The following is a 20,248-nucleotide window of genomic DNA, read 5'->3' on the forward strand; positions in this document are numbered from 1 at the left end:
GCTGTGATGAGCCTTCATTTCTCCGAGGCTCTGTGGCAGAGCTCACACAGAGCGACTTTATGCTGCTCTTCCAAATGTGAACTTGGGTCAGATAGTTTTTTACATGTTGGAGTTAGCTGCTGGAAGCCGCTGGCTCAGGTAGCTGCTGGAAGCCGCTGGCTCAGTTAGCTGCTGGAAGCCGCTGGCTCAGTTAGCTGCTGGAAGCCGCTGGCTCAGTTAGCTGCTGGAAGCCGCTAGCTCAGTTAGCTGTGCAGCTACCGTTAGCCAAGAGTGACACCTGGTCACCGTGTACCAAAGCCAGGCCTGATCGACTAGTATTCATATGTCTTTTGTTTTTAACCACTGTAAGACCCACCCCGTGTGGTCGTGACTGATCTGGTAGAACAGCAAATACATACAGAGAACGCAGAGCATCATCGGCCACCAACCATAGCCCTGATGCTGTAACAGCATCCTGTAAAGCACTGACACGCTGCTGACATCTCAGCGCCCTGGGACAAATGTTCCATCGGTCCTTCTTTGCTGCTCCAAATCTTAACTGCAACAGCACAACTTCCTGTGCAGGACTGGTGTGTCTGTGTTAGCAGTGTTGATGTCCATTACAATTAGTGATTGTGCTTTTGTCATGGTTTGATGCAACATCTCCACTCAATGCCACTGGCCTTTGTTTTACTGAGCTGCAGTGTGTTGAGCTCCCTGGGCTTGATGACCCACAGGTCATCGCTCTTGCAGAAACCAAGTAGATGTGGCTGAGGCGTACTGATGCTAAAATGCTACAAAAGGGAACGATTACTTTAGAAAACAAGCAGCAAGCTGACGCGCTCTCACACAGCACAGCGCACAACCCCCCTCTCAGCACTTAAACGCCTGTTGAGGCATTTCTGTCAGGCGGCGAGGATGGATCCAGAAGGTTTTGGCAGCGCCCGTGATTGCAGTTGTTCCAGGACAAGAAGCTTTTTGCTCCTTTGCAACTTACGCTTTGCTCTGAGCACTCTCTCGCTCTCTCTCTCTCTCTCTCTCTCTCTCTCTCTCTCTCTCTCGATGCACACATATTCCTCTATCTTCCCCTCGTTTCGACTCAACATAATGAGGTCATTTTTGCATTGCCAAAGAGTAAGCACTTACCACTTATATAGCTCAACTTTAATTGAACAGAAAAGTGCACATTCAGTGTATTGTGAGAGAAAACTATGATAGAGTGAAGTACTATAATCCTTCGGAGGCTCTAACAATAGTGCCAGCGCCCTGCTTGCCCTGGCATTATGGATCTTCCTGTCAAATAATTTCATTTAAATTAAATGAAGTCTCAATGGCATCCATACGTGCTCTCAGAATATAAAACACATGGCGGTTATAAATATTTGTCACCCTCCATGAATGATGCAGTCCCCCCCCCCCCCCCCTTTGGGCTAATCAATAAATAAATCGGCCCTGGGGGAGGACTGTTTTCCAGGAAAGTCAGACTGGTGGAAAATACAATATGGTGCACACACTGATGCTCCGCGAGGCAAATGTGGAGAGCGAGTGGCGTTGGATGCACCAGTTTTGTTTGCTCTCTTTTGCCACCTGTCAGGCTGATTAGTGGGATTTTAAAAGTGTCAGAGCGCTTCAGCGAGGAGAATCACTCGAGTCTAAGGTCTGAAACAAAAGAGCAAGCAGGAGGAGGGTAATCCATCGCTCCCGCTAGGACGCACACGCTTGGGCTCGTGCTAGCAGAGAGCAGCGCTGGGCTACACTGGTCATGTCTGATCTATTCTGAGTGTAAGTTCTATCTTACAGGGATGGCTCACCCAAAAGTACTGCTTGTCTGAAGTAATCCAGGTGTCCTGAAGCCTCGATAGTCCAAGTTGTTTAGAGAATCGTCAGAGCCGCCATGTTTTTAGCCTCCTGCTCCCTGTGGCCTGGAGCTCACAGCCTTGACGCCATGTTTTTAGGGATGCCAACACATTTTAATGGCTGTTTTGTATCTGCAACAACTTCTCTGTGACAAATTACATGCACATGAGCCTCTCACAAAAAGAGAGGGACTGACATTTTTTGGTTATGCTGCCTTCACTGACGGCACACACAACCCTCTTTTAGTAAAAGACTTTCACTCATTTGGACAATTCAGCTCTGTTTTCCACGAGCTGTGATATTGGTTCTTTGTACTTTACTGCAGATATGGTTTGGCTTTTCTGTTGTTCAATTTAAGTTTTCCGTCTTACATTTTGTTGCCTGACAGCCTTTAGCCGCCCCACAGAAAGCACATTCACAATCTACAGCGGACCAGCAGAGAGGAGTGTGTGTTTACAGCTGAATACGTACGGGAGGCAGCAGCGGTCAAAGAGGAAGAACTGTGTCAGGCACCTCAGATTGCTCTCAGGTCGGGAAAATGCCAGATTTCGGACGTTGGGTGTTGATCGGGTTGATCGGATGTCATCGATCTCACGGAGGAGCTGTGAAACTGCAGGCTGTGATAAGTCATTGTCGTCCTGCTTGAATTAAATGCAGCCTTAGTTTGAAACTCTGAATATTTTAGGTTTGTATTGGCTTTAACCCCAAACTTACAATCTTCAATATTACAGGCACCGGAATGTATCTGCCTTTTTTGTGACGTGCTTGGAGAGTCAACCAACCCTTTGGACGCCCGGCGGAGTCGCTCTGGGTGGGTTCAGACCCTCTGCATTATGTATGACTGCTGGTGGGGAGGCCTGACCTGCTTGTTTGTTACCAACTGACCATTATTGACCATCTGCTGCCTCCCTCTCTCTCTCTTTACATGCGCCTGCAGCTGGATTCCCATCCAGGCTTTATGTAAAACAGAATGCAGACAGTTGGAAAGGTTAAATGGATTTTCTACGTACCGGAGGAGGAGCAGGGTTCAGTAAATGTCATAAAAAAATGATGACATCATCAATATGAACCAGCAGGTTTAGTGCTGAAATATGAATTGGTCTAAAGGTGCCAGTTTATGTCTGAATGAAAGACGGGATATGAAGTTGTAAAACTGCGGACAGGGAAATATTTGATTAGCTTAGCCTGAAAGGGGACAGCTACAAGCTAGCTGGCTGCTCCTGTGGGTTTCCCACTAAAACTATAACTTCAGGCATTAACAAAACAAGAGATGTGTTTTAGTTGGTTTTTGTAATTTTTTTTTTGTGTCCTGTGAGCATATTTTGTGATGTTAGCATACAATACTTTAGGTTTTTATGCTAAGCAAAGCTGAACACTTTATTTACCATACAGACAGACTTTTCTCTGGAGGGAAGAAAAAGCTTTTCCCCAAAAAAATATTCATTTAATGAGTTATCATTGCAGTTAAATCTTTTTCACCACTGGGACCTTATATTGTAATAGGCTGTGTTGGCTGCATACAGTAGTTTCCATCCATGTATGCCTGAGTCAGGGATGCACAGAGGGAGAGGAATCTTCACTATGGTGGATTTTGTCCACTAAGTTCCTCTTCTAATAGCAGCAGGAGTCATCTGCCCCGTCTCATTCTGTTTCCAGGGTCTGTCCAGTCTTGGCTGTGTGGTTGAAGCTGTTAAACTGGATTGGGGAGAGATGTTATATGCTCGGCAACAGAAGAGAACCGTGTCGTTGAGCCTACTGTGTTTCAGAGGCACGGTGTGAAGTGTTCAGGATGTTTTCTGAGGCCGTAACACGCCTGCTTGTGGGGTTGTTTGTTCTGGTTCAGCAGATGTTTTCAGGTTCAGAGTTGCTCTCTGTTTTTGTACGTGCTTTGTTCCCTTTCTGTTATTTTGGTTGTGGCGACGCGTCAAATTTGTTTGGGCCCAGTGTGAATGCAGAGGTTCCTATTGTTTACTGTCAGTGGCAACATTGTGATGCTGCTATGCATATTCAGTCTATGCATTGTTTCCCTGGTAGTCTATACAAATGTGCACAGGCAACCAGCAACAGATAACAGTAGAAATCCCATATACTGGCTCATGGAGTGGCTCTATGAGGGAGCGTGTGTGTGTGTGTGTGTGTGTGTGTGTGTGTGTGTGTGTGTGTGTGTGTGTGTGTGTGTGTGTGTGTGTGTGTGTGTGTGTGTGCGTGCGTGCGTGCATGCGTGTGTGTGTGAGTGTGTGTGTGCGTGTGCACACGCGTGAATAATGATGCAAATGGAGTAGGCAGTAGAGGGATGTGGCGGGGAAAGCAGGCCCCTGCCCACCCCATCCTCATGCTAACCAGAGCATGGTATTTTGTTTTTATGACAGCCTTTTTTTGGCATTGTTCTGGTCCAGCGGAGCTCGCCCTCCCTACCGTGGGACTGGCCGTTAGTGGGCAGGAAGTGCTGGGAGCGCACAGCTTGAGTGCACACACATACTGTACAGCAGACTCCTTCCAGCAGACCCTCCCTCGCTATCGCCTCACATGTAAAGTTTGGAGAGGACAATAAAAAGTTGCCCTGCGGCTCGCAGGCTGGTAAGCTGCAGCTTATCCAGGAAGGAGCTGCAGCCGGGCTAATGGCCTCTCCCCGGGATAGGCACTACATACTGTAGGGGCCTGTGCAGGCTTATCAGCAACAGGAGGCCCCCTCCATGGCAGCTCTGTTAGAACTTCCCTGTGCAAGTGCGTGGGAGTAGCTTAGCTTTGGGAAAGTGAGAGCTTCTCTCGCTATTTCCTGCTGTGTTTGTCTGGAGTCAAACTTAGTCTTCAGTAGAAATATTTACCAAGTCTTTCACCTGGGAATTCAAGTGCACTTTGCCTTGCACCTCCTAATGGAACTCGTCTATCTTCTTATAGGAATGTCAGTGCCACCCTGAATGATTGAAAAATATATAATAGACCAGTGTGACTCCTAGTTCTGACCAAGTAATTCAGTTCGGTACCACTGGGCCATTGTGGCAAGTGTGAAGAGGATGGCGAACAATGTGTGAATACTGTTTCAACATCTCCTAAGACGGAGCATATTTCTTTTCCTTCTCACAAGGGATGTGTCAGGAAAGAGCCGGTGCCATTTGTAGAAAATGATTTAAAGCACGATGAAGAGGAGTGAGGTGCCTTGGCCCCTGACTGACTAATCAGATTTGGCCTCATGGATCCCTGTATGACGACTCCAGCAGGATGTGAGCCCGTATGAGTCACTGCTCTTTTAGTTCACGAAGCAGAAACTGATAGAGTGTTAACAGCAGCTGCTGCTGTGATTTAACCTGTCACTTCTGTTGCCTCTTATGAAAGATTTAAACCTTTTTTTTTGCTTCAAATGAAAAGCAAATACAGGCTGTGCAGAACGATGCCTACAGATTCTAAACCTGCTGTGTGTTTTTGTTGATGATGCCACCTCCCCACCTTTTTGTCTGCTTTGCATATTGCCCACGATAGCTTGATGAGATCCTGCAGACACCACAGATACACACACAGTAAACACTGAATGTAAATGTTGGGCTACTGCGGGAGAGGACAGCATATTATATAACAGTGCTGGTGCATCTCGCACACTCACACAGCCTCCCTGAGAGCTGCCAGTGCAACACAGCCTTCGAACTCACGACTTTTCATCATTAGACTCCTGCTTTGAAAAATAGCTTCCAGTGATTTATTGCATTGTAGGTTCATGTGCCAAGGCTCCTGCATGCCGAGTCGGAATTTCCGAAAGACATATTCACTCAAAAATCCCACAGGTCGAAAAACAAGGTTATGACACGAAAACATCTTTTGCAGGGAGATCCTCTTCACGACAAGCATCACTTGAAGGTTTTTTTTTTAAAACGTCAATGCAGTGATTAGAAGTACAAAAGTAATGTTAGGCTGTGAAAGACCGACACCACGCAAGCGTGACCTCAACGTCGCCGCGACTACGCTTCGCACTTCTTCAGTCGACGTGATCTTGTTTGATGTCCACAACAGCCTCTGTGTGTCCTTAAGCCACTTTTCAGCAGTTTTTAAGTCCCATTAAAAACTTTAAATTCCCAATTGATACATTCTGATTTATTTTATGCTTCAGACCAAAGAATGAGAACAGCTAAGCTTGACCTCACCGCCAACCGTATTTATCAGACGTGCAACCCAAAAACCCTTGGACTTTGTGAGCAGGAAACCGAATGCTCCATGATACCAACTTCTTTCCTGATTGTAGGCTTCATTCCTGTGCCGCTCTACACGTTATACATTTACATACTTTATCCTTTTTACCTCTGAATGAAACTCTGATTATTTAGTGTCTGTTCCTGCAAGAGTTGTACCAAAACCTTCCTATAACTTGAAGCCATTTTGAGAGACCTCTGGGAAGCCAAACCCAACACAAAGCAATGCAGTATTTTGCTGTGTTAAACGGACCTGACCTGACATTTGATGGCGTCTGTCCCGGTACGTGCGACACCCATCCACCAAGTTTGGGGAAACTTGGCCTCACAGTTTTTTGCTGCTAACCAAAGCAGCAGTAGAATGATCTGGGAGATGTGTGTGTGTGTGTGTGTGTGTGTGTGTGTGTGTGTGTGTGAGTGAGTGAGTGAGTGAGTGAGTGAGTGAGTCTGTGGCCTCATTCACCTCTATCCTGCTGCAGACTCACCTCTGACCCCCGCTGGTTGCACTCCCCCATCTCTTGCTGCTCTTTTCCAGTCCACTGCTCTCTGCAGGGTGCCTGTCTGTCTGAAGACATGGACGAAGAAAGAGGGAAAGAAAGAGAGAGATGTGGAATGCTCAATGAGATGAAGCCACTGTGATGTGACAGAAAAGAGATAAAAAGGGGGGAGTACGAGGGCTAGGGAGGGGGAATATGGGTTGCCAGGTTTGGTCCACTCCAAGACACAAACAGAGATAAGAAAGCAAGAGAGAAGCCAGCGTAGCTACACAACAGCTCTGAGAAGCCCAGATAAGAGCCGACCAGCAGTCAACAATTACACCATCATTTCCAACACCGTCTCACCTTCCTCTCTCACTCGCTTCCTCAATCTTTCATTACTTGGTGCTCATTCTGCTTCTTATTTTGACACCGGCATCATCAGCCTCTCCACATGTAGCCGGCCGCACGCTCACGTGTACACGCTTCTCGTTCAGCCATAAAGTCAAAACATCCACGCTGTCCGCTGGTGGAAGATGAAGTATTCGTACTCCACAACACACGAGAGGGAGAATATCGTAATGTTATTCCATCAGTGACGTGGCAACCCTTAAGATCTTCTATTCAAAACACATGTTCAGCCCATAAAATATGATGTATGGAGGCTAACGTTTCCAACATGTAATAGCATGTAGCTACACTACGCAGTAATATACTGCCTCTCACCACGAATGCTTCAGGATCATACAATACCACCGAGTAAGAAGATATACCGCCGTCTGCACTGTAGGTAGTATCTACTTTACTGCTAGTACTTACGTGTCATTAACTCTGGCAGGGAGTTTTCCCCTCCGTCTGGTGGGTTGTTGATCAGCTCGTCGCTGCGTGGAACCCGGGAGGTTCTGGAGTGGATCCAAATGCATTGACGGACCCTGCAGTACTTTCACATCCAGGCTGGAATGAATGAGTGAATACACAAAAATGTAGGACCCAAGAAAAAAATTCCAAATCATAATTGAGATGTGTCCATCCATGCACACAAACACCAGCAGTACACGCAACTTCCTGTACAAATACAGCTAATTGACTTCTGGGCTAACTCCTATTAGCCTCTTTGACTGTTGGAGTGTTTTTAAAGTTTGTTGAATTAGCGAGACACTGCAAGATTGTCCTGAAAACCATCAAATCTGAACTTTCACTTGAGATCGTTCCTGATTGGTTAGTTTTACTGGAGGAAAAGAAATTAAAACATTTGTTCATACACACAAACTTCTTCATACACACATACTACATACACACTCACCTGGACTAATACCGCACACACGCGCTCACACACAACTCCTATATTAACTCTAACACACTTGCACTCACCATTATCCCTCTGTTTCTTTCTCTTTCTGTCTCTCTCTCTCTCACACACACACACACACAGACTCGTGGCATATGGAACAGTTTATCTTGCAGTGTTGTGTTTTTTTTTTTTGTACCTATTAGGCAAAGTCTTTTTAAAGAACACCAGGGAGGAGAGAGAGGCAAACCCTTTATTATGATTTTTTAGCCCGAGGTCAGACCAGCTGCTGAGAACACACACAGGCACACACACACATACTCTGAACCCCCCTCTGTGTCTACGTGTCAGAAAAAAATCCATAACACGTCTTTCTAAAACAAAGCCTAAAACTAATGTGAGCAGAGAGAGAGACAGAGAGAGAGAGAGAGAGAGAGAGATGCTGATGAACTTGCAGAAACACACACACACACACACACACACACACACACACACACACACACCATACTTTCTCTCTCTTTCCATCTTGCTCATTTTCTCTGCTGATATAGCGTTTTCTTCTTTCCGTGGACAGAAATAGAGGAAGAGTCAAAGTAGGTGAAGCCGTGTCAAAATGAAGCGACTGAGTTTAATCGCCTTCCCTCTTTAACATTCATTGATCGCCCACCCCTCCATCCCTCCATCCCTCCATCCCTCAGTCCACCCTGGCCTCTCGTATCTCTGCAGCTGAACGGCTCTCATTTGTGTACAAGGATTAAATTCCTCAAATTTGTCTTTCACTCCCTGAGGGAAAGGGCTGGGCTTTTTAATTAATTGATTCTGAAATGAATTTAGCTGCTGTGTGTGCATGTGGGGATAACCGGACGTGTGTGTGGACGCCGCGGTGAAGTGTGTGTCTCCATCTTTCCCCTGATGCTTCGCTGGATAACAGCGTGTGTGTTCTACAGAGTGTGTGTCATGTTGGCACTGTACCCGAGCTGTGTATGTTGGAGAGGTTCGTGCCAAACAGGAATCTGAAGTTGTAATAGTCATTTTTTATACGAAAGAACAAGTGTTCAAACAGCCGTACCTCAGGCTAAACTAATCCAAGCAACCTGCCAAACGACGCCGACCTCACTTCCTGCCTGAACGTGTTCCTGCTTCGTCTGTTTCACTCAGGATGAAAGTAAACTTGGATGGTTAACGTGTTTCACACGAACCAGCTGTGATGACAGAGGAGGAACTTCCCCAAATCCTGGAGGTCCTACTGCTGTTGAGTCAGTCGTAGTTGTAAGGACGAATATTTCCCTGCTTTTACCTGCACGCTCACGTTTGCCATGTTGTGTCCTGCGTCTGAGATGTGGTTGTGCACGTGCTCAGAAACGAACGAACACGGACATGAGATGTGACGCTCATGTGAACAGTAGGGGGCAGTGGAGAGGTGGTGAGGATGTGACAACCATGGCACCATGTTTCCTAGAAGTTAGTAGGCCAAGTCCACACGCACAAAAAAAACAGGAAATGGAAACAAGTCAGTGTCCGTTGCGTTTTTACAAAACCCAGTAGCTTCTGCTGGCTGAGAGGCTCCTCCATCAACAACCTCCCTCTCATTTTAGACGATATTGCAGTTGTTTCCTTTAATCTGCGGTCAATTTGTTAACGTTTTCGGAGACGTGAGGTCCCACAGCAGGAATGCCGCCTTGCTTCGCAGGGCAGTTGGAACTCATTGAGCCCTGCTGAGAACAACCAGCTCAGCAAGTCCTGCCAATAATGCAGACATCTCTGATGGTTCAACCAAGATTTGATTGATTTCGGACATGGATTTCTGCTTAAATTGGTTCTGCTGGATCATGATGTTGTCGTTTAACTGTAACGGTAAAGAAGAGCGTTTCCTCTGTTGTTCTGGCTGGATTGTTTGCTCGTCTTTATTCTCCATCCCACAAACTTGTCCTTGTTTTTAAGGCTGTTATCGGCATTCAGACAAGTACGAATTGGTCACGTGTGTGTGTTTGATGTCTGTTTTGTGCTCTACAGAAAACTGGAGTAGACGTGGTTTGCTTAACAAGCTACAACGCTAACATGATGAATCAATCACGTTTCATTTATGAAGCCCAAAAGGAGGACTCAGAGGTGCCTGGAGGGTCTTATGACGTCATCAAGCTTGCAGTTGCAGGGTCAATACTGCAGTCGTCAGGTCCAAACGAGCACACACACGTGTCCCTGGTGAGTGTGCTTCCCTGAGAATGGCTTTAGCTAATGTGTTGTAGTGTTGCTGCTTGAAATAAAGTGGATTCTGTCAATGACAGGCTGTAACACGCAGGACGAGTTCAGAATAAATCTGTATGTTTGGTAGACAACAGGATTTGGTGAAGATTGATGTGAGTTAGCCTACGCGCTAGCAGAAACCTGCGTTGAGGAGCAGGAAGGTGAAGTTGAGCTAAATAGGCTCAACGCTGTCTCTGCCCCAGCAGTAATGTGGAGGTGGAGCAGGAGCTTGTGCTGCTGGGGCTGATTACAATCTGAGCTATAAAATCCAAGCGGCTGTGAAAGCCACTTGAATGTGAGGGCCAGTCAGGACTCTTGTGCTGGAGTACCACCACACAACTGTGTGTGTGTGTGTGTGTGTGTGTGTGTGTGTGTGTGTGTGTGTGTGTGTGTGTGTGTGTGTGTGTGCACTCATTGATGATTATGATAACCTGCGTCTGGCTGTGATGCTGCTGCCTGGATGTGCTTGCTTTGTTCTACAGAGCTGCTGTGTTGTTCAAAAACCTAATGTAATATGTAGCATACGGAACCTTCCTCTCTCCTCTCTAAAGCTGGGTTCACCACCGCACCAGCATGAACACACACACACACACACACACACACACACACACACATTTTATGACGATGGTGCTTCTCTTTGCCAGGCTGCTCTGAGCATCACAGCGCAGGTTGAGGCTCTGCTGCATGCTGTCAGGCCCACGCCGTCTGTCTCAGTGTGTGTGTGTGTGTGTGTGTGTGTGTGTGTGTGTGTGTCTGTGTGTGTCTGTGTGTGTCTGTGTGCGCGCCTGTGCCTTTGTTTCACCGAGTCTGTGTGGCTGTTTCTTTGTGTCTGCTTGTGAATGTGTGTCAACCTCTGCACATCTGCATGGGTTTGAATCAGGGTGTACATGTACCTCTACCAGTGTGTGTGTGTGTGTCTGTGTGTCCTTTGTCTAGGTACATTGTACGTGTGTGTGTGTGTGTGTGTGTGTGTGTGTGTGTGTGTGTGTGTGTGTGTGTGTGTGTGTGTGTGTGTGTGTGTGTGTGTGTGTGTGTGTGCAGGTGGCCCACGGTTGGGCCAGCAGGTGTCGCACATCCACGATTGTTACGAGTGTTTTGTGTGACAAGAAATTGAACATGTTTTATTTTGATGCTATAAGATCACCATAATCTTCAAATTTAGAATTACATTTAAAAAAGGCAAATTAAAATAAAAAATATAAATAAAACACTAGGCTCCAGGAGAGTGGTGGAAAATGGATGGAGGGATGGATGGACGGATGAATAAAATACTCATTATTTACTTTCCAAAGCCACAGCAGCAGCAGAGGGATGAAAGAGCTGCGCGTGGCTCCGGGGCCACGGGTTGCCGACCCCTGTTGTAGACAGACAGACAGACAGACAGACAGACAGACAGACACACACACGAAACACACACGTAACGCATCAGTAACACATCAGTGTGTATCTCTGCCACTCGGTGATGTATCCATCAACCATATATGATAAAAGTACTGCTCTTTTACGCAGCCAAAACCTCTACAGCCAAACATCGATGCCAACGTTCCAAAAACTGGAGGCTGGAAAAGTGACTCAAAGTGAGACTTCTGTGTTAAACTTTACTGCAGGAATAAAGGCGTTTACTGTCTGGTACAAAAACCAGTTTGCTCCAGTTAATTTCTGCTTTCATGGCAGCTGAACGGGGCTGATTGACTCTATAACCCGGCTGTTTAAACAGCCGGCAACATGACGGCTTACATGTCGGCACGATTGAGGGCGTGGCCTCTTTGTGTTGTGACTAGCTTCCTCTCTCTCTCTCTCTCTCTACTCATCTCCATCACAGCTTCTTCTTTCTCACTAAGTCCTTTTGGGATGCCTGACATCATGTGATGAAAGCCATACTTGTAATTATAGGACTTTGCATTAAACAAATTAGCTTTATTGAAGTAATTGGTGAATTTTACAGGTGCGGGGAGACTGACTGTTTCACCTCCCAACAGAGAGACACTTTTCAGTCTTTATGCTAATCTCGTGGTCCCTTGGCTGCAGATTAATATTCAACTTTTTATAAAGTTCTTCAGTACTTAGAAACCAAGTGGCACACAAGACCCGTAGCTTTAATAATTCAGTGTGTAATCAATAACAGAACAAAACAGGGAAGTACACAAGAAATACGTTGTGGTTGCTGTAGCTAAATGTTCACCATCTACATATTTAGCATCCTTTTTGAGCAAGAAAGCTAACAAGTGTGTTTCCTGAGGTGTGAAACTATTCCTGTAGAGACAGTGAGACGTGGTGGCCGGCAGAGAAAGAAACGAGGAAGGAGGCGCCAGAATGAAGAAAATGGAAATGAATGAAGGCGAGGCCTCCTATTGAGCGAATGGGATAAAAGTGTGATTGTTGACTTCTGCTCGGCGACTTCAGGCCGTCTCTGCACCTCGTTCACTGACAGATTTATTCGATTTCTTTGTGCCGCTGTCATCCCGAGCCCCCGCCTGTTTGCCACTCAGACACCCTGCCGCTCTTGTTTTTCCATTGCAGCTACAAAATGGCCTAGTTTCCCTCTCACCTTGACTGAGAGGAGCAGGGAAGGACTCGCTCCCCCGTCCTGGTGCTTTCGTGGAATTGTGGAGCAGCGTCGATTTCTAATAAAGCCCCTTTCAAAATTTCAGAAGCTGTTTTCCTCTGAGTGTTTCAGTATGTGTCACATGATGCAATAGAAAGTAAGAATAGATATGTCTCCAAAGAGACAAAACTTCTTAAAACACACCAATTTGTATTTGCAAGCCGCCTGCCTGTCTGAGCAATTAACCCACCGCTGGTTTGGTTCGGTGCTGATGTGGCTTCTATTTAACAGGCTGAAAACACTTTTCCATCTCAGAGTGACTGCCGGGCTTTTGCCTTGAGAGCTGACAGCGTGTGTCAGCTGCCCGCCAGCATCGCATATTCACATGAGAGCAGAAGCAGCAGTTTGAGCTGGTCGATTGTCTGGATTCATACCTTTGAATCCTCCACCGAGCTGACTGCCACCCAGCACTGGTTTGCTCTCCAGTCAAACCAGTATGTTGGCATGTTAATGCATCATGACAGACTTAGATGTCCATCGGCTGATGGGGGGGGGGGGGGGGGGTCCTTCAGGGTTTTCTATCAACTCATGATGAAGTGCGTCTTGAAGTACCGCATCAAAAGAAGGTTGATGGACATTTCGGCGGAAAAAAACTCCTCCAATTTTGCAAAAAAAATTTTAAACCCAGTGTTTGAAAGTGTTTTTCCTCTTTTTCTAAAAAGATCAATCCCTCTTTCCCAGTATGTTGGGACAAAGCAATTCTTCAACTCGTGACTGACCGACCGTCGTCACAGATGATCCCAAACGTTGCTCTCGTCCGCAGACAGACACAGCATGTCCAGGACTAGTCCAGCATGTCCAGGACTAGTCCAGCATGTCCGGTGTGCAGTGCTCTGTCACATGGTGCACAATAGCGCCCTCTAAGGCCTGACAGTGAAAACGCCGATTGTCAGAAAATCTTGTCTGTGGCGGGAAAGACTGCAATTACAGCGCCTCCCAACCGCGACTCCTGGAGACCTCCCCTCATTCCGCTTCCTCCCCTGCTCTGTTTGCTGCAGCCACGCTCAACATTGCCTCTATCGCCATCTCCTGGCATCTCCTGGTAACTTTTTTCATTGGCTCCACACAATGGATAGAAACACACCAAATGCTTGTTTCCCAACTCGCTTAGAATTTAGTTGACAATCAAATGGAAACAACTGCTGTTGACGGAGACGAGTTCGCAGCTCTGATATCAGGCTACGCTGCTGATGGAAAGTTGAAATGAAAACAAGCTGCATGTCTGTGGAACCGATGAGATGTTTTGGTTTTGGTTAGAATGGAACCAAGCTGATTTTATTTTATCATCTGTGATTGTAGTTGAAGCAATTATTTTTTCCCAGTAGCATCTGGGTTAAAATTGTGAGGTGAAACTGGCTCAACTGCAGCTGCTAACCACTGGAGACTTTGGTTTGTACCATTTTTGTTGGGTTTCCTTTCTTTCTGTCAAAATCCTTAATATGATAAATTCACTTCAGATATTTCGTCTTTTAAAAATCCAGCGCGTCCCTCCGGCCTGCTGTCGTTGCAAACGAGAATTCATCCTTGTAAATTATCATGCAAACATCCTGGTATCTGGATTGAACTGTGAGCAATTAACACGGTTCCTCGCTGCCCGTTACTGCACCAGTGATTCCAGTTGAGCTCCCACGATGTAGGAGAAGGGAGGGTTCCATCTCATCTCCAGTCGTCCTGACAGTTTAAAGCGCATCAAGCAATTGGCTGGAAGCCCGCCGTGATCTCATGACGAGGTGACATAATCCACGTTGGTCATGGTGTCTGGGCCGCAACTTGTTTACCGTTTAGTGAGCTGCAGAACAGTGAACTGGATGTAAATGCCTGGAATGTGCTCACTTCTATTTTTGAACAGTCATTTAAATTATATATAGAAATGCAATTACACACTGTAGGAATGCTGCTGTGAAGGCTGCGTTGCATAACTCCCACCACCAACACATGCTGGAGATCAGCTGGTTTTTAATCCTCATTTTTATTCAAGCTGTTGCATTCAAAAGAACAAAAAAAATTACCATAAAACTGCTTTGTTGAGGTGGAAAAAGAAATTGCTTTTTAACTGAATGCTAACAGCATTCTAACCAGCAAGAGCGTGACATTTTCCAGCTGGCCTACGTGTCATGAGCAGGACGATCAGCTGAGGGCGAAGGGTGTCATGTGATCTGTTCCCAGCGCTCTCGCAGACCCGGCGCGACCCAGCATTCTTCTCGCTGCAGCTTTGTTTTTATGTTATGAGGAGAAGTTTGCTTCATGTGACGATAAACCATGCCATGATGATAATAATCATAATAATTAGAACACATTATAGACATTTAGAAAGCCCCTCTTAGGCTTTTTTGGAGCTAAAATTCTTTTTAATGCAAAAAAATTAGACCTTTAAATGCAATTTTGTAATTATACAGCAGTTTCTAACCAAGTGAGCTATATTCATAAAATATATTGGGTTTTTCTAGTGTTATCTAGTACATGCATGAATTTGCATTACCCTTGGAAATCCTTGGAGTCTGACTAATACCTGGAAAACAACTTTCCAGCCAGCAAACTCCTCCTGTCATGAAGTACAGGGTACGACTCCAGCAAGTAGGTCAACCCAGAATACTGACTCAGCAGCAAGCACGTTAGCTCGTCCCTGTGCAGTCAGCGAGCTAACTTGAGCTAATGTTTCCTACATGTCCTAGCATTTCCTAACAACACGTAGAACCATGTTTTTTCGCTGAAAACAAAAAGAAACACATTTCCATGGAGAGTTTTAGTCACTTGTCCTCAAAATGTAGAGGCATTTCTAAGCTAGAAGCACAACTGAGATATAAAGGGCATCGTGTGTGTGTGTGTGTGTGTGTGTGTGTGAGACAGTGTAACATTTAAGTCTATTTTGTTTTCCTCACAACCTCAAAGCACTTGAGTTCATGCTAGAGTACTTTTTAAGAGGCTGTTATTATGCTCTTCATGCTGCATCCTACAATATTATAAACCACTGTGCAGCATTTTTTCCATCTGACAAGACTTAAATCTGATAGATGAATCATTCACGGAACTCCTGAGTAGATTCATTCCCCCGTGCTGGTTTGTTCTACCTGCGTTGGTGCTGCGGTCAGGGACCAGGGTCCAGGGACCAGGGTCCAGGGACCAGGGTTCAGGGTCCAGGGACCAGGGTCCAGGGTCCAGGGACCAGGGTCCAGGGTCCAGGGTCCAGGGTCCAGGGACCAGGGTCCAGGGACCAGGGTCCAGGGACCAGGGTCTGATCTGTGCTCAACATGTCTGTCTGTCCCAGGTTACACTCGAATTCCCATCATCAACCCTGCTCAGCACCTGCAGGCCTCAATGTGCATCTCTCTCTCTCTCTCTCTCTCTCTCTCTCTCTCTCTCTCTCTCTCTCTCTCTCTCTCTCTCTCTCTCCCATCCTCTTGCTCACACACACCTGTCATCCTCCTTCAGGCTCATCTAGCAGGGAACCATCCCTCTCCTCTGCTGTCAGTAGGAATAAATGAGCCAGGGCATGTTTCCGTGTGTGTGTGTGTGTGTGGGTGTGTGCGCGCACACGCACGCAGGGCAAACTTCCTGTCTGGCTGACCGGCCTACTCCTCTTTTGCTTCACATCAAAACACACACAAACACACACACACACACACACACACACACACACACACACCTGCTCCACACTGTTACCCGCTGACAGATCACTGACACACTGTCTCTAGGCCATGCTGCATATTTGTGTGTGTGTGTTTGTGTGTGTGGTTACAGACACACTGTGTCAGTCTAGCAATTGCCATTTCTCAAGGAGGGAAGGAGGCGAGGGAGTGAGGATGAAGGAGGGCGGGAGCCTTGATGTGAGTGTGTTTGTTGTCAGAGGGTTTATTAATAAAGATGACCTCAGCTGGAGCTGCTCACATGGTGCGTCCCCCCCCCCCCCCTCCCCCGGTGAGCCACCTCAATAAGTATTACTTGGAGAAGAACATTTTTATGTATTCATACTCCCATCCCTTCTTCTCTTTCTCCGTTTTAATTTCGCAGCAGTCTGAGGTTGTCGCGCTCTTGTGAGGTTGTCGCGCTCTTGTCGGACTCATAATGTGTGTGGCAAAGGCACGTTTGCGTGCATGGAGGCTCATCTAAGTGTGTGGGTGTAACAGGGATAATCCTTCTTGATATAACTCCTTTGTGTCTCAGCATCCGTGGATGTGATTATGTGCTTCATTATGTCAGCCTAAATCGTCCGCTCTGTGTGTGCGTGTGCAGACGTCAGTCACCTGCTGTGTGTATTGGGGGAACAGATGTCCTCGCAAGAATAGAAGGATGAGTAATTGTCGTACGGCATCTCTGCCTGGTGTCATCATGGCTGCCCGTCTCCGTGTGAGTCTATTCACTGTTAAAGGAGAAGTTTGTTAATCACTCAGCGAGCTGAGCTGCAGCAGCCGTCAGACTGCAGCTCAGCTCAGCGCAGCTCTGTTTGGGAGCTTTAAACTCCTCTATTTAAAGATTATTCCAATATTTCTGTTGTATCTTCTTCTTCTTCCTGAGTTAGATGAAAAGATTTGTACCTCAATTGTGTCTGTCGGCAAACTGTAAAGCGCCATCCAGTCGCGCTCACTGCAGCGTCATACTGACCCGTCTGAGAGAGCATCGGTTTTCTCCTCTACCGCCGTTTCCCCTGATGGCTTCCTGTTCACTGCTTTTACGCAGAGAAATAGTACCTGGGAAAGCTGGCACCATGCACCGTGGCAGCCTGTGCAGATGCTACCAGGCTATTACACGGCCGTTATCATCAGGAGTATTCTGGCTAAGATAGTGGTGGATCAACCTCTGGTCTCTGAACACCTGGCTGATGCCGTCTGTCACGTCTGAAGTCTTCTCATGGTCATTTCGGGCTTTACGGGCATCTTTCCAATTTTTTGTGACAATTTATTGACTAAATGACTCATCAATTAATAGTGAAATAATGGCTGGTTGCAGCCATCATGACAGCAGTGACACTGAAGCAGGTGTCCTCTGATCAGGACGCAGGTACTTGTGCTCTGATTGGCCTGTGATCAATCTGTGTTTCCAGGGTGAAATGACCTGCACCTCCTAGGTCTGAGTGTGGCTTTGTAGTGGGAGGTGATCTCATTTGTTTAGCTGTCTAGTTCCCCTCTGCGTCTCGCCCCCCAAGGGTGGAGCTGAAGCCTGAGTGGGACAACCAACCAAGCAATGGGGCCCCAGGGGCCCGAGAGTTACCATGGAGGGGGAGGGCAGCCCTTATTTCGCCCTCTGTCTGCCCCACCAGACGGAACAGGCAGGCCATTAGGGACGACGTCCTCCTGCAGCCACGTAATTAGATAATGCATGGAGCACACACTGCTGCAGCCCCCCCCCCACACACACACACACACACACACACGCACACACACACAGACTCACACATGCAAGGCAAGATGCAAGCATGCACAAATGAAGCCTCACAAACACATAACGTCCAGTGGGAATGTGCACGAATGAGCAAAGCCGCATGAGTAGACGCAGGAATCGCTCACATTTTACTCTCAAAGCTCAGCCTCTCTTGACTCATGTTGGCCTCTCTGGCTCTTTGCTATTTCAGCTGCAGCTCCGAACCTCCGCCACGAACATCATGTTGGACAGAGAGCGACAGCAGTGAGTGGAAAGCTAATGAAACAGGATATTCCTGCCTGCTGATTCCAGAGGAGAAGAAGTACGTCTGACTTCCACTGAGTCTGTACTGAAAATGAAAAGCTGTTTACCTCAACGGCCCTGTTCACTGTCCTGTTATTATTTAGAGCCCACACAGGATTCGCTGAGCCGTCTCCTCCCCCGTAATGGCTCAGGGTCTCCTTCAGGGAGATACTGAGTCATAGCAATCATAATCTGTGGGCACTTTAATTGCATAGTGTGGCAAAAATCCAAGCAGACAAAAGAAGCGCAAGCATGGTTTTAGTGGACGCTTCTGGTTTTATTGACACCCATACCTGAGAAGTGAGATGTTTGTCTTCCAGCAGTACGACCTCGTCGCTAAAAGAGCTCAGCTGAAACAAATAGACTCAGCGTCCCCTGTCTCAGTCCCTCTCCGTCCCAGTCTGGTGGTCAGAGTCAGACGTTTGGCTTCACGTCAGGTGACAGTCGTGCGGTACTCTGCTAATTCCCAGATTCCCAGATCAGAAAGCTGCGATCAGCCGCTTTAAGTTAATTGACCTTTTATTTGCATCTTTCAGCACTGGCTTCTTTGTTCTACACTTAACTGTGATGGAAAACTAGAGAAAAGCAGATGCTGAGAGTAGAAACTGTGCAGCAGAAGGACCTGGATCATGAGAGGGGCGTGTCTTTGCAGCAGGGATTTGTTTGGCTTTATTCCTTTATGAGACAAATATTGAGATAAATCTCACCGCCCTAAGCCTTGTTGTGAGAAGGCCTGCGTCCAAGCCAGTGCTTTACCATCACATCCTCCCACTTAAATAAACACATCTCTCTCTCTCTCTCTCTCACTCTCACTCTCACTCACACACACACACACACACACACACACACACACAGAGGCCTCTCAACATGCTCACACGCCACACTCATTTTCTCAGGTTTTCTTCCTCTCACTCACCTAAACACACATTTAAGGGCTTCAGATGTCACAAACTGAGGTTCTTATTTAATAGAATGGAAATGGACGCGTCTCTGATAAAAGACAGAAATCAACTCACTTTTGTTCAGCTGCCGCGTGCGTCCCCTCTGCTCAACCTGCACGTGACAACAATATCCTCCGCTCACATCAGGATCAGTTGCCAAAAGCACCGACGTCGTCTCTGAGCTTCGCACAGGAAATGAGTGGATGATAGTGAGAAGGTCCCACTTGCCTCCCTGAAAAAACTCACAATCATGTTATCTGTTGACATCAACAAAAGCTGAGGGTTTTTTGTCACCGTGTAGAGACAATAGGGCTTCCAGCCGCTCTTCACGCTGCCAAAAACTCAGTCGATGCACTCCGACCGCCTGCCGTGCCAGAGGCTTTGATAGCATCTGTGCTGCAGGCTGCTGTTACAAAGTTTGGAGCTGGCAAAGTGTGTGTTTTCTTGTGGTGCCGGTAATGTAAGGGCATTGGTGAAAATAGCAGACAGTTCACCAGCCATCCCAGCAAGCGTTTTCCACTCAGTGGCAAATGGATGTTTCATAGGAATGAGCAGCTTTGCCTCAGTTTGAGGGGTTGTTGCATTTTAGTCAAATGAAAAAATTAACATGTGCTTTACAAAAGGCTAAGATGTTGGGAATATTGTTCATGCTTCATTGGCAAAAGTAGAAGTATCCATTCAGATAGTAAAAGTACTTATTATTGAGTTTGCTCTAAAGTCAAAGTATTCATTCTTCGTGATGTGCTGGGGAGTTTTCAATCCTCCAAGCGTCAACTTCATGAACGTGGTTCTCTTCAAAGTATCTGGTTCAGATAAATGCAGCACAGCAGAAGACAAAGTCCTCCAAACTGCAAATACTCAAGTAGAGTACAGATACCTCCACACTGTGCTTGAGTACAGTCCTTGAATGAAAATACTTTGAAAGAACTTTGGCTGGTTTTCCAAACCGAGCCATCAGACTTCTTTCAGGCAGATCCTGATGAAGACAAATGCGCGGCCTCCAGCTGTACATCGCTCATATT

General features: G+C 46.6%; 1 protein-coding gene across 4 annotated transcripts in view; it reads left to right on the forward strand.

Annotated features, from left to right (window-relative positions):
- Window positions 1-20,248, forward strand: part of sema4c (sema domain, immunoglobulin domain (Ig), transmembrane domain (TM) and short cytoplasmic domain, (semaphorin) 4C) — a 106,859-nt gene that overhangs the window by 17,539 nt on the left and 69,072 nt on the right. The window contains exon 2 of one of the 4 annotated variants that reach the window (XM_086207431.1): window positions 18,194-18,304. The exons of the other annotated variants lie outside the window; for them this stretch is intronic. The gene's annotated coding sequence lies outside the window, so the exon portion shown is untranslated. The remainder of the gene's footprint in view (window positions 1-18,193; window positions 18,305-20,248) is intronic. 4 annotated transcript variants of the gene reach the window in all.

This window comes from Aulostomus chinensis, chromosome 6 (genome assembly GCF_037954235.1).
Source record: "Aulostomus chinensis isolate RoL2024-O1b breed Wild chromosome 6, RoL_Achi_v1.0, whole genome shotgun sequence".
NCBI lineage: Eukaryota > Metazoa > Chordata > Actinopteri > Syngnathiformes > Aulostomidae > Aulostomus > Aulostomus chinensis.